This window comes from Carlito syrichta, unplaced genomic scaffold (genome assembly GCF_000164805.1).
Source record: "Carlito syrichta isolate Samal-C Ts95f unplaced genomic scaffold, Tarsius_syrichta-2.0.1 Scaffold303712, whole genome shotgun sequence".
Lineage (NCBI taxonomy): Eukaryota > Metazoa > Chordata > Mammalia > Primates > Tarsiidae > Carlito > Carlito syrichta.
In genome coordinates, this window is record NW_007247808.1 from 245,547 (window position 1) to 260,498 (window position 14,952).

The window sequence follows — 14,952 nt, forward strand, 5'->3', positions numbered from 1 at the left end:
TGACAGACTGAGACTCCAATTCAAAAAAAAAAAAAAAAAAAAAGAATCAAAACTTATGCTCTGAAAATATCATTCTGGCTGCTGTCAGGATGCTGGGTTGGAGGGAGGAGGAGTAGATTCAGAAAAAACTAATGATGAGAATATTTCAGCAGTCTAGGTGAGAAACAATGGTCTTATAGCTCATTATTGTTGTTTAGAGAAGGGTGGTGGTCTTGGAGACAGAGACGAAAAACATCAAAATCTGTCCACTTAAATAAAAAATCTTGGAATCATCTTAACCCCATTCTTTTTCCTGTTCCTCTTATCCAATTATTCTTCTGTTGACTTTACTTCAACATCTTTTATATCTTTTACCATATCTCCATTTTTTTTTCTGAGTTGGAGTTTCACTCTGTCACTCAGACTGGAGTGCAGTGGCATGCTCAAAGCCACTGCAGCCTTGACTGCTGGGCTCAGGTTACTGTACTGCCTCAGCCTTCCAAGTAGTTGGAATCACAGGCATGTGCCACCACGCCTGACTAATTTTTTGATTCATTATAGTGATGAGGTCTCACCATGGTTGCTCAGGCTGGTCTTGAACGCCTGAGCTCAGGCAATCCTCTTGCCTCTGCCTCCCAAAGTGCTGGGATTACAGGCATGAGCCAATGTACCCGACTCCGTATCTCCATTTTTATGGCTATTACCAGAGTTGTAAGTTACTTTATTTATCATTTGTACTAATGTAATAGTCTGTTTAATTCATTCTCTATATCATTGCTAAAGTGTTTATTTTAAAATATAAATATAGTAATGTTTATTTTCTGTTTAAAATAATGCAATGAATGTAGGATAAAGTTTAAAATTTAAAAAACACAAAAATTCTACGAGTCATATTGAAATACTTGCAGTTATATATAGAATAAATAAATATTAAACATTTTCAGAATAAAAATCATCATAATATAATTGTTCCCCATTAGGTAAAATGGCTGTCCATATGCTAGAGTTACAGCAAGTACCAATAATTTTAGATTAAGAATTTATTTGCTTACTTAAGCTTAAACTATATTTTTAACTATATTGGATACCGCTTGTCCAGCTTCACAATCTTCTTTTTGTCTACTTTTATCTCTGTAAGCTTTTGATGCAGCAGATGCTAACTCATATTCACATGTATATATATTTTTTCTGCTATGAGGGGTCTCTAATGGCACAGGTGGGATGACTTTGGGAACCTGTGTAGTCATTTTGGAACAGGTGCAACCTGGAAATTTAAAGAGATTAATGCCAATGGGCAACTTGTGACCATTGAGGAATTGGAATTGGTGACTAAATACTCTCTTTTCCCATCTCTTGAAAGAAAAATTCTGTACAGTTTCAGGTTTGAGAGAGATCAAGCACCAGTTGCTTGCAACTGTAACCAGTTCAATATATTCTTCAAGTGGCTGTCTTTCCTCTATTTTTTTTCCCTAAAGTTTTCAAAATAAGCCACTTGCACATAAGCTCATGTAATAATCTCTGCTTTCGGTTGGGGACACAGGCCAGGACATTCATCTTGACTCTAGCAGATGCAATGGTAACTAAAGATAAACATCAAATAGCTAATGACTTAATAATAAAAGGTGCTTTTAAATCATGTTTAAACAATAGCAATAATAAATTAGTTATGATTAATAATCATTCAACAATTAATAATTATAGAAGAATAATTAGCAAGCTTTTTTTTTTTGCCTACTAGTTGTAATGCCCAAAAAAGAGGTACTATCAAAAAATTGCAAGACAATTTTGCTAAGAAAAGTAAAGATGTCCAGCCATTGAATGATTACAAGGTTTGGGCTTTTTGGGTTAGGAAAAAATCATCAACCCTAACATACATAAACTAGTTTGAAAAAAAAAACTGAAAAGCGCAACATAGATTTTTTTTTTTTTTTTGGTCAAAACACCGCTAATGGTGGAGAGGAAGACACTCATTTTACTATGTTAGGAAGTTCTGGAGCCTACAGGCTTGGAGGAGATGCCACCATTTAAGTCAGTCAACAGCAAAACCTCCACTCTCTCCTCCTCAGAATTCCTGTTCCAAATGATCCCATGTTAAGAGTAAATACTACATCTCAATACAAGACAGAGAGGCAGGGAGGACACCACTTGGAGCTCATCTCCCTAACACTGGAACTCTTAAGAATCAGACAGTGCAAAGACACAGTTCCCAGCAAAATGGGGAGGATTAGTGTCTTGAAAGAGGAAGATGAGGAGGCCATTGAATAAAAAAGGGAGTTATCTAAAACTAGAAGCACACTGGTGCTAGGAAACCCCCCATGATCTCTGGCACACCACTGCGCACTTCCCAGTCACAGTTTCTGAGCCAAACAACAGTGGTATGGCCAGTCCTGAAGTAGTAGTGGAGCCAGGGCTGGAACTCCTGGGTTCATGCACAGGCCACTTGACAGGAAAGCGAGGAACTGGCTTCAGAATAGACCATAGGGGAAGGGGAAGCTGCCAGTGGACTTGAAGTGGTTGGTGAGCAGTGCCCAACTTGGTAGTGAGGTCATCAGCTTACTTAGCTGCATGTGGGTTGCTGTGCCACTTTCTGCCACCCCACTGATGGCTGAGCCCTCACTCCCTGGGGGTGAGGATCAGTGCTTTCATCAGCTTTATTCTTGGGTTTCACGGCTTTCATGAGCACAAACTTATTGAAAGTGGGCAACCCCAGAGCGGCAGCTGTGCCTTTTCTGGTGGAGAGCAGGGTCAGGCACTCTGTGACACTGAGTGCTGTAGTAGAGGCCACCAGAAGCTTGCATTCGACACCTTCATCTGGTGTGGCTGCCTCCTCCCCCGTCTTCTCTGGTGGCACGGACATGCCATAGGGCAGGCTGCTGCTGGTGATGATGCAGTCTAGATGCTCTGGTACTGGGTGTGGGTTCATTTGTACATGTGGGTACTTTACCCGATACTGTTGGAAATGCAATTTGAGGTTTCCACGGGTAGTGAAGAGGTTGCCACAGGTAGTGAAACATTTGCCACATTCATTGTACTTATAGGGCCTAACCTGTGTGGAAACAAAGATGTACCTGCAGGGCACTGTCACTGCCAAATACTGTGGTGCAGAAGCAGCATTTGTGCCTCCCACTGGGCTTCTCCAAGGGATCCATCATTTCCCCAGCTCACCACTTCCATTTTTTGGCTTCAGAAGCCCAGGCAAGGCAGCGACCTCAGGGCCTTGGGTTGCTCCAAGACACTGTGCTGCCAGTAGTCCTGTGGTGCTTGGGAATGCCAGATGAGGTGAGGCAATTAGCTGATCTGTGCTGCCTGGCAGGGCTGGAGAGTGGGCAGGGTAGGACAGGGGTAGGTTTGTGGCTTCACCCAACCCCTCCAACAGAGAAAGGATGCTGTGACTCCACTGGGTGGTAAAGGTGAAAGAAAGATTGCTTGGGCATTTGTGCCCCTGTGGAGGAAGAGGAGGAGGAGGAGGAGGAGGAAGAAGAAGATGCTGGTTTGGACAGGCTTGATGGGGCTGAAGAAGGCACCAGGGACTCAGTGGAAGAGGCAGTCCTTGTCCCAGGTAGCTCTGAGAGACTGGCAGGGGCACCCGCTATCTGGCCTAAGGAGCCAAGCAGCAGCACCTGCCTGCAGATTTGCTCATTCTTCTGCATCTGATGGATCTGCTGCTGCTGCAGTGCCCTTAGCTCTTCCAAGATCAGGGGATATTCAATGGGTCACTGCCTACATGGGGGGGGCTGGGGGTTGGGGAGGGAAAGGGGGCATGGGGTGGATTATGGAGGTGATGGGGTTGGGCCTAGCCAAGATCAGGCTCCTGTCTCTGGGCAGCTGCTGTGCCTGTGGCAGCAACCAGAAAATGCCCAGGAGACTCCGCTCCTCTCCATTCTAGGCCCCAGGTGAGATCTGTGGGTATGGATGACTGGGTCTCTGTGGGGTTGCTGTGCTTTGTGTCCATGACCTGAGGATGACTGTGACCCTCAGGTTGGGGTTCTGAGGAGGCTGAAGAATTGTTGGGGTTGTCTTGGCCCCCAGTTATCACCATTACAAGAGGGTCAGTAGAACATACATTCTGGTGGATGAGAAATTCAGCTGGGTCAGTGAACTGTGCACAGCACTTGGCACAGACTTGGGGGTGATACTCCTGGCTAGCATCACTGTTCTCAGACACACTGGGACCTTTGTAGTCTGATATTACCTGTTGGAGTTTTCGCAGCTTTTGCTGAGACATTCCCCGGAGAGGGAGGGGCAATGCTCACAGTCTTATCTGGGGTGACCTGGTGTGGTCTCCTGCTTATGTCTGAAGCCAACTGTTTCTTCTCCCCCATTGCAAATCACTGTGAGGCAGAGAGGTTCTCCTTTCCCAGAGACAGCCAGATTTTCTCTCACTGATTCTCTGTCCTTGACCCTGTCCCTCTAACAACATAGCTTTTATAAGAAGCCATGCTGTGAAGAACACATGGCATATTAACAAAAGGGCACAATATTCCATCAAAATTTTAATATGTGCATGCCTTTCATAGCTCTGTTAGCACATTAGCTTCCAAAATCTATTTCTTGAGCTCTAAGGATAGAGAACTGAAAAATGGGAAGTCTTCATCAAAAATTGAAAGATTTGTTTGGAAAACATACTTGATTGCATAATATGTTTTGTTGCCAATGAGAGACTTTTCCACTTGTGAGAGGAGGATGACGGGTCAGTCCCAAATTTTTGTTGCTGGTGAAGGACACAATGAAATAGTAGGACACTCAAAGATGATGGAATTAATACAAAAACTTGTTTCATTGGAAAGGATCATATATTTCTGGTCCATTGTTTTCAACTGGATAATCTAAAGTGATGAACCCATTCGTATTCCTGATACGGAGATGTTTTGATGAAGGACATGAGCCCAACTGACAGTAAACTCTTTTTTTCCAAATGACTAGTTCTATTAAGTATTTGAATTTCAGATTTTTTTCTTTGTTTTGGTTAGTCATGAAACCCTTGCAGTTTCTGAGTCTCCAATTTCAGAAATCATCTTGTGAGAAATGACTGTCATCTCACAGGAGACAAAATAAGATTAGCTTCTACTTTCTCCCAATATTGGCTTAAATTGGGAGGGCAAGAATAACTTTCTGCTCAACTATGTCTTATCATATGCAAGTGTGCCCATGCGTGCGATGTGTGTGCATCAACATGTGTGTCAATGGTTGCTGAAAATTCTCCTGGTATTTCAAAATCCCAGTTCTCCCCTTGCCTTGTTCTTGATTACTCATTAAAAATGTCTTAGGAGAGTCTGGGGTTTTGCGTGCATTCTTATGAACCTAGGTCTAAGGTATACGGATCTCTCAGTGAGAGCTCCCTTTTAATAATACTGCTAGAGGAAAACCCTAGCATCACTGAACACTAGTTCTTTAATGGAACAAGACTCGAAAGAAATTGATCAATGTCACCTTAACTGCATTAGGGAGGCAAAACTGAAGCTCCATGGAACTCTGTTGGTTTCTTGACTTCTGCATGTTCCCAGGGCAGCTTTGCAATCATCTGCTTCTCTTGATATTTATCCAGAAAATTGTGTTTAAATGGGAAAGTAACCCAATACTTCAAGAGAAGTTCTAACTTCTTTTTTCCCTCCCACATGTTAGATTTTTATAATTTTTAATTTTTCAAAATGCTTTAATTTTTCAAACTGTTTCTTGCTAAATCTTATGTTGTGCCTAGACAGCCTGAAAATGTGAGTCATGCAGGAGATTCAATAAAAATATAACAAATTTATTGACATTAGGCCAAATATATTGCTTGCTGTGGTGAGAGAAAAGATCAGTTTTTCAAAAATTTTTAATCAAAAGTAGAGATGTCCTATGAACACAGCAACTTCATTTTATAGCCTGACCACTCAGAGTCTAGCTTTCTCTCTCTCATATGGCAGTTTTCTGAACATTTATTACAAAATGATTTTTTCACTCTAGTATTGTTTTTAATGCTAACACCACATTACATAATTTATTTCTAAATGATTTTATAACAAAAATTAATTTACCTGGTTGGACATAGTGGCTCACTCCTGTAATCCCTGCACTTTAGGAGACTGAGGCGGGAGCATTGCTTAAGCCCAGGAGTTCGAGATCTGCCTAGGCAGCATAGCAAGACCTCGTCTCTACAAAATATCAAAAAATTGGCTCAGCCTGTAATCCCTTGCCTTTAGGAGGCTGAGGTGAGTGGAATGCCTGAACCCGCGGGTTCGAGACCTCATCTCTACAATAAATCAAAAAAATCAGCCAGGCGTGGTAGTGCATGCCTGCAATTTCGGCTATTCGGAAGGCTGGGGCAGAAGGATCGCTGGAGCCCAGTAGGTAGAACTCAAAAAAATAAAAAAAAATAAAAAAATTAGCCAGGTATGGTAGCACACTCCTGTAGTCCCAGCTACTTGGGAAGCTGAGGCAGATGGGTCCCTTCAGCTCAAGAATTTGAAGCTGTATTGAGTCATGATCATGCCACTGCACTCTAAGCCTGGATAACAAACTGAGTCCCTAATCCCCCCCCAAAATTAACTTACCTAGCAGAATTTCTAATCAGTAGCTTCTTTTAGCGACTTTTTCTCATTCATTAAAATGAGAAAAATAGTTTGTTTTAAAGATTAAATGAAATAGTATACTAGAAGTAGTCAGTGAAAGCTTTTTGCTTTCACTCAGCTCCTTTCTTCTCATTTTTCTTTTTGTTGATAATTGTTTTAGAGTGTTAACAACAACATATATACCTATGGCAGAGTTGGAGCTATGTAGTGCATCATACATTATACATGGTCTTTTGGGTTTTTTTGAAATATTAAAAATAAGTAATGTTCTCTTTATTGTTACCTTGGGATTTATAGGCCCCAGGTTGGGAACTATTGCCTTACATGAATCAAATCTCCTTTGAATCCTCATGTATGGGCCCATGATCCTTTCTAGCTGTTGATTTTGGCTCCTTTGCTGTCTTTTTCACCACTCAATTTCCTAGTCATTCTATAATCCTAAACTCAAGCACCACTTTCTTTATTAAATTCTTACACTGCCTCAAGAAAAACCAAATATTCATCTTTGTCAACAAATAGTTACTAAATGCATATGTCTACCATGAACAAAATAGACAGTGTCCCAGAATTCATTGGATTGTGAAAAGCACAAATAAGTAATCAGCAGCCAAAGTACAGTGGACATTTTTTCATTAACTGTATTCATTCTTCAATCACATGCAGCCAAATTCAAGCTCAGGTTAGATAATGCTTTCTAATCAAAGTGCTCATTAGAAATTGGCTCGGTGAAATGGGAATGGGGAAGGTGAATTTCAGAAAGGCACATGGCAGAACAAATGGCTTTTGAAAAGACTTGAAGAGAACAAACAACAGAGTATGTAAAGAATCTAAAAATGCATTAAGGAAAGTGAACCTAAAAATGTGGAGAGGGGACAGAAATTATAGACCACATAGAAGATGAGGTGCTTGTTGTTCATTTCCTCTTCCTGTGTAAATTTATATTTCCTGTGAGCAATTACCAGGTCTTCTAAACTATATTTACTGTTTAGAAATATAGCATAAAGTTGGGGTCCTAGTGGATGCTCAACAAATACTTCTTGATTTTGGCACAGCTTCTGTGCGGATTTTGGCTAAAACTACCATTACATTGCCAATTTTAGCAAAAATGTCATGAGTGTCATGATGACCTTAAGTGAATTTTTTGATCTCATAAGTGTCTATGATACTGTCTGCTCTAAGTCTCTAGGGATATACATTCCAAGTATGAATTTCCACTGAAGCTAATCACATACTTCCCTTGCTCTGGGAGTAGTAAAGGCAAGTCAAGTCCCTGCCAACATAGTAAAGCAGTGACATTTGTTTTTAAGGCTCTCCATTCTTCTTCCTGCATTTCTCTTTTTCTTCTTAATACCATTATAGCCACTTCATACCCCCAAAACCAATCCACCCCTCCAAACTTAGGATATCAGAATATCCATGTGACCCCTTTCTTCTCTGTGGCATTACCTTCAAGTTAGAAGTTTCTATTTTCTGTCTATAATACTTAAATATAAACCACAAGAGGAAGAGAGTGTTTTAGGATTAACCTATGGTGTAGTTTAGACTGTGATGAAAATGATAGTGACATCAACTAAGAGAGAGATAATCAGATTTCTGAGAAACTTGGTAAATTCAATTTCTAAATAGATCGAATCTGAAGTGCTTATACAATATATATGTGAGCCAATTGAAAATATGTGCCTGGAGCATGTAGAAAAGTCTAAGTGAAAGATAAGATTTAGCAACAGAAGTGGCTGTTGAAGTCATGAGTTTATAGGAGTTCACTCAAAAGAAGTGAAGAAAATGAGGACAGGACTGAGGATGGAACCCAGAAAAACACTCACTTTTGAAAGGGGTGTGGAATAAGAGAAACCTGGAAGTATATTGAGGACAAGTTGATAGAAAGGTAAGAAAAAACCAGGAGAGGGTAGTATCACAGGAGTCATGGAAGGAGAGAATTCAAGAAAGAGATTAATCACCATGTAGATGTTATTGATTGTGTTGTCTCTTCAGCAGAGTTCTTTCTAATTGGGACCCTCCCCTCCACCATACCATGCAGCTATAATAGTACTTCCATTCCTGGTGTTCTGCCTGTACATTGGCACAAGGGGGAATATGGAACTCAGATCTGATGAATCATAGCCCAGGATTTTTTTTTTTCTTTGTAAGGATTGGTCCAAATGAATAGGAAAGTGATGAAAGTCAAGTTTGAATTCTTCTCTATGAGAATGACTTTCCAAATTGTGTTGATAAAATGGCCCAAATGAGCGCATAAACCTACTGTGATGAATGATTAATTTTATGTCAACTTAACTGGGCTATGGAATGCCCAGATAGCTGGTAAAATATTATTTATGAGGGGCATGGGTGTGTGAGGTTGTTTCTAGAAGAGATTTGCATTTGAATTGTTAGGCTGAGTAAAGAATTCTGAAAGGCATCATCCAATCCATTGAGGGCTTGAATATAACAAAAGGCAAAGGAAGGGTGAATTTACTTGATTTTATACATTCGTCTTGTCCTGCTCTTACATCAGTACTTCTGGTTCTTGACTTTGTACTCAGGTAAAGAGTTCAAATTTATACCATTGGTTATTCTCAATAGGTTCTGTTTCTCTGGAGAAACTTGACTAATATATCAGCTATAAGTCTGTAAAAGGGTTAGAGGATTCATATCCTGGAATTCACTGTTTGAAAATTAACCTTATTTTCCTAGTTAAATCTTAGTATGAAACTTATGAGGTAGTAAAAAAACCCCCCAAAACTCAACATTTTAAATATGTTCTTAAATATGAAGTTCATGGATGTTATTGACTTAACTCGTATTTCTGGGACACCATTTGCAAGAGAGATATGTTATAGCAAATAACACTTTGAAGTAAGACCATTGTCACAGGAAAAAGAAAAAGATAACGAATCAAAAAAAAAAAAAAGAAACACCATGTTCAGATCTAATGAAAATCTAGGATTGGTCATCCTGACAAATCATGATATTAAATTCACAGAGTGTCTCTTAATTTTAGACTACTAACTAATCTGAAAGGCAAAAAGAATCATAGATTTGTAGACTGGAACATAGTATTTGAATCACATCCTTTTATAGAGAAGAAAATGAGGCTAATTTCCCAAGGTCACTCAGTTGGATACATATCAGCAACTTGTACCAATTGTCAGCCCAGTGATATTTTCATGTTGCCACACTGGGTTGGGAGTATCTTGTCTTATATCAATAGAACACAACCGGCATCTGTTTTAAAATTACTAGAATGACTTTGTTATTAAATGCTTCAAGTTATAAGGTTAAGTAGGAGCTCACATGAATAATGTGATTAATCCTTTTTGTGACCATGTGCTTTGTCTCTTTATAACTGGGATGTGAACATAGTTCACAAAATCTAAGAAAACCCTGTCCTTTATAAAAGCTATCTAACAGCTGTGTGGTATCATTCTGGCTCTTGAAAGTTTATGAAGGAAAGCAAACCACCAAAATAGCATTAACTATATTTGGTTTATAAAAATTATTTTTGACTAATTGCATATTTTGATCAAGATTAGTAACATTTCATAGTTTAGATTTTCGATCTGAGTTGGCTATTTTTATGACAACTATTATGAATGAAGGTACCCTGTCCTTCATGTGACCCGCTAATAATGGGATTATGGGGAACTGTCTGATATATCCAGCTAATTTCATGTACTCCCATAACTTCCTCAAGGATGTAGAAAAAAGAACCCTGGAGGATGCATTAAAATATGTTTTCATGCACCTGATAGTTATTTCTAGTTTACAGACATTATGAAAAAAAAATCCACCAAATAGGTGTTTCAGGGGTGTTAACATACTCAATTCTGTCTTGCAAATACCATAGACAGAGTTAGCAGTGAACCCACAATATCACGACCTGATAAACTTGCAAAGGGTTATTATGTTCCAAATTTAAGTACTGGAAAATTGTGATGGACATTGTGATGCACAGCCCAGATCTTCCTTTAATGAAGGAATTGTTGGCAGTGTTGTTGGTAGACATCCTTCAGTTGTAAATGCCTTCAGGAATTGACTCCATGGTAGATGGCCATCTTGCCTACGGTTGTATCCTTTCCCAGATGACCTATGTCCAATGATAGATGAAGTATTGTGGGTCTGGCTATATTGGTCCAACTTAGGACAACTTTGATGGTCAACTTAAACTTCATGGTTCCCCATGGAATTGACGAAGGCTCTTTTGGGGCCTAATTGCATTTTGAATTTTATTTTTGCTCATTTCTGCTTCCTCCCACAATTTTCCTCAAATGTTTATTCTGAAAACACTCCTTATTAAGCATCTTTCATGTCAGAGTCTGATATTCAGACCAGAGTCTGATTTATTGCCTGGTTTATAAATATTAATCTCTTTCCTATTAGCTCAAATACAATAATCCAGCTAAATGCTGGGGCATGTGACACATAGAAAAAACACATTTAAAAAAGTAAATCTGTTTTTCAGAAAATAGAAAGTAGTGAACATTGTCACTATGACACCGAATTTCTCTTCAATAATGACCAGAATATCTTTTTGTGTGTGGGAGGTATGGGCCAACCTATTCCTCATCTATTTATTCTTGGACAGTTTCTATTGAGTCACCCCCAGACAACTCTGATGAGATCAACTGCCTTGTCAGAATCATCTGATACCAGGCCTTGGAGAGGAGTGATACGTACTGCGGTGTTGGGTGGGGCTTAACAAGAAGGTGAGTGACAGGTTTTTTGACTCATCCTCTTTCTATTCTGTTTACCCACCAAATTGTGAACACATTGGAGCAGGGACAATTTTTAATTCATCTTTGTCATTTTAGTGCTTTTCTGTTTCTGGCAAATAGTAGACAATTGTCTTAATTTGTGATCTTCTGGATGCAGACTCCAAGACTGGAGAAAAGTAGTTTGGAAGGTACAGGAAACATTGATGTGGAAGTGAGAAAGTGAAACGAGAAGAGAGGCAGGACAATAAAGGTGTGTTATCAAGAAAACGTGGCTGTGTGTTCTAGGTTGTTGGAATTTAATCCCACAAGAAAACTCTGAGAAACATTAAGCACAAATATCCTAGAAATATTCCATCTGAGGGCCAATGGAAGTAGGATATTTATGCCTCAATTTTTATGTCCATTTGGTGAGGACTGCTCCTGAAGAAGGATAAGTCCCAGATTTTATTACTGCTTGGCCAGGAAGGAAGGACCTTTTGGGTTTTGGAGAAAGTCCTCAGGCAAAGAGGGATAGGTGTTGGCAGTTGGAAATTGGGTCAGGCACTTGAAGAGGTAAGGCCCAAAGGAAATAGTGAGTCAATAATGGCATCTGCTATAATGGTTAAAAAACTGTTTCTTCAACCAACAGCTATAAATACACCTCAGTACTCATAAAAATATCAGCCTCTATCATGCAGGTATTTTAGGGGTATTCAGAAAGACTAAACAGTCACAGGTTCAAACAAAGTCACCAGGTATAAAAATGATGGCTATTCAAAATACTTCAAGAAGACGACCAACTGACACAGACTCAATTCATTATTTCTTGGAAAATGAAGCTTTTGGATAAACCCCATATTATAATAAAATAGAAGTAACAAACTCCAGTATAAAAAGTATACCACAAAAGAGGGGCAAAGCTCAGGACAAGAGAGGACCATGAACAATGGGAGACAAGCAGCAGGAAGGACAGAGGAAACAGACACGGTGGCTATGCATATTTTTAAAGCTGGATTATACAAGGGGGGGTAGGCTGCAGCTGGTAACAGCTCCTTTGAGGGTCAAGGGACTCAAAATAGGTATAAATGGAAGTGATTTCTAAGAAAGGCAATTTTGCTCAACTTGTTATTGGGGCAGTCAGATGGCTACAGGTGATACAAGCAGGAAAGGGTTCTGTTGTCAGGTTCTAACTGATATTGTCACTTGGATGCTTTGATCAGTGGTTCTAAATGAAGAGTTAAAATTTGCACTTTCTAAGTTTCCAGTTCTCTTGCTCATTTATTATTCTCAGTAAATGGGCATATTTACCTTGGCTACTATTGTTGGCATAGAATGTGAGGTGTTTAGCTAAGGCTAAAGGTGAGAAGGAGAAAGAAGTCCCCAGAGGATACAAGGCACTTTGGGAAGTAATTTCATTTGGAATTAGACTCCCCATTAAGTACCTTGCTCATGAAATAAATGTTTGATGAATTAAAATCACCTTGTGAATGATTTTGGATCTGAGAAGGTCCTGGAATCTAACCCAAAGCTTCAACTAATCACCATAGTTTTTCAAGTATGTCACTTTAAAAAAAAAAGTAGAAAATTGAGACTTCCAGCAAGATGGCGACGGGGCAGCTGGGTCTGTGAGACTCTCCACTGAGATCACCAAGAGACTCTGGTTCTCTCCCCAGAGGCTACAGATCCCATCATCAGCAGCCTGCTCTTCACTTGGAGCTTGGCTGTCGACCTCTCTGAGGCATCACTGCGGTCTGGCCAGCTACTGTGGCTGCCGCTGCTTCCACTGCCACCACAGCCGGCAGCCATTCCACAGCGCACTGCCAGTGCCTGAGGCGAGCCACCAATGCCTACACCGCCACCGCTGCCTCCGAGGCAGCCATTACACACCACTCCGCCTGTGCCTGAGGCCAGCCGCCGCCGCCGCTGCTGCCGCCACCGCCAAAACAGCCATTCCACATTGGACTGTCAGTGCCTGAGGTGAGCCACAGCCGCCACCGCTAAGGCAGCCATTACACATCACATGGCCTGTGCCTGAGGCAATCCACGACTACAGACCTGGAAGCCCCTGTGAGCAACATCTGCTGAGGTCTACTACCACTGGATGTCCTGCTAGGCTGTGGGTCTCCCCCTGTGTGCCTCCAGGCAACATCTCCCTCCCTTTAGGGGTGGGCAAGCAGCTGTGATAAAGACCATCTGGAGCAAGGGATAACACCCCCTGCTGGAGATTCAAGGGAGGAAACCTACAACCCCACTGCACAGACAGATTCCAAGACAGTGGGAAGTGGGTTTCAGATTATTCGTACACCTGTTGGTGGATACCAGGACCTGCAGATAAATTTGGAATCACAGCTCCCCACTTAAGTAAATCTCAAAACTCCAAAAAGGACCACCCACAACCTACAGTACAACTCCAGACTTGAACAAAGTAAGAGGAAATGCATAAACAAGAATAGGAGATTGAAAAAACAGACATAAAAAAACTCCTCCACACCTGAATAACAGAATTAAAGAAGACGGTGACGTGGAGGGAAGGAAAAAGTAGGGAGGGGGAAAAGCTGCACAAATGAAGAAAAACCAAAAGAAGAATATAGGTCTCACACAGACCCCTGGGAGATCAGATACTAGGAAAACAGATTCCAGAACACAAACAATGAAGAGCCCCCAGAATGACTGGTCACATGCAACAAACCCAGACATCAAGACATTAATAGAGAGAATTTAAAAAGTTGAGGAGAGACAAGAGGAAAACAGGAAGGAGCTGATGTCAGAAATAACAGCAGTAAAGAATACTGTGATGGAAATAAATAACAAACTAATAAGCATGGAAAGCAGAATTAGCCAAGCAGAAGAAAGAATCTCAGAGCTTGAAGACCAAAACACAGAATCTAACCCAAACTGTCAAAAACATAGAAAAGAAGCTCAAAAAGACAGAACAAAATCTTCAAGAGATGAATGACGACTTCAAGAGACTGAACCTAAGAGTAATTGGGCTTCCTGAGGCAGAGAGAGAAACAGAGACCACACTGGAACAAACATTTCATGAAATCATTCAAGAAAACTTCCCTCATCTCATCAAAGAGGAAAAAATTCAAATACAAGAGATTCAGAGAACCCCTGCAAGACAACAAATGAGAAGACCAACTCCCAGACATATAATAATTTGCCTAAACAAAGTAGGTATGAAAGAAAAATTCCTAAAGGGGCAATAGAAAAAGGCCAGACTACCTACTAGGGAAGACCAATTAGAATAGCAGCAGATTTATCTACAGAAACCTCCAGGCTAGAAGAGCTTGGAGCCCTATCTTCAAAGTTCTAAAAGATAAACAATTTCAACCAAGAATAACCTACCCAGTCAAGCTAAGCTTCATCAGTGAGGGAGAATTGAAATCTTTCCCAGATATCCAATCCCTAAGAACCTACGCTGCCACCAGCCCACTGCTACAAGAAACACTTAAGAAAGCATCGAACACAGGAGAAAAGGAAAAAAGAACAACAACATTCTTCACAAGAGTATAGGCAAAAGATTAAAAACACACATGATCCAACTCTAAAACCAAAAGAAAGACAACACACAAACAGGAAGAACAACTCTGTAAGAACACTATGATAGGGATCAACTCTCACATCTCAATAATTAGTGTGAATGTGAATGGACTAAATGCACCACTGAAAAGACATAGAATGGCAAAATGGATAAAACATCACCAGGCAACAATCTATTGCCTTCAAGA

The 14,952-nt window shown here is 40.3% G+C and overlaps 1 pseudogene; it reads right to left on the reverse strand.

The window, feature by feature from the left end:
- Window positions 1-2,444: 2,444 nt before the first annotated feature.
- Window positions 2,445-4,204, reverse strand: LOC103261475 (annotated as a pseudogene).
- Window positions 4,205-14,952: the final 10,748 nt, after the last annotated feature.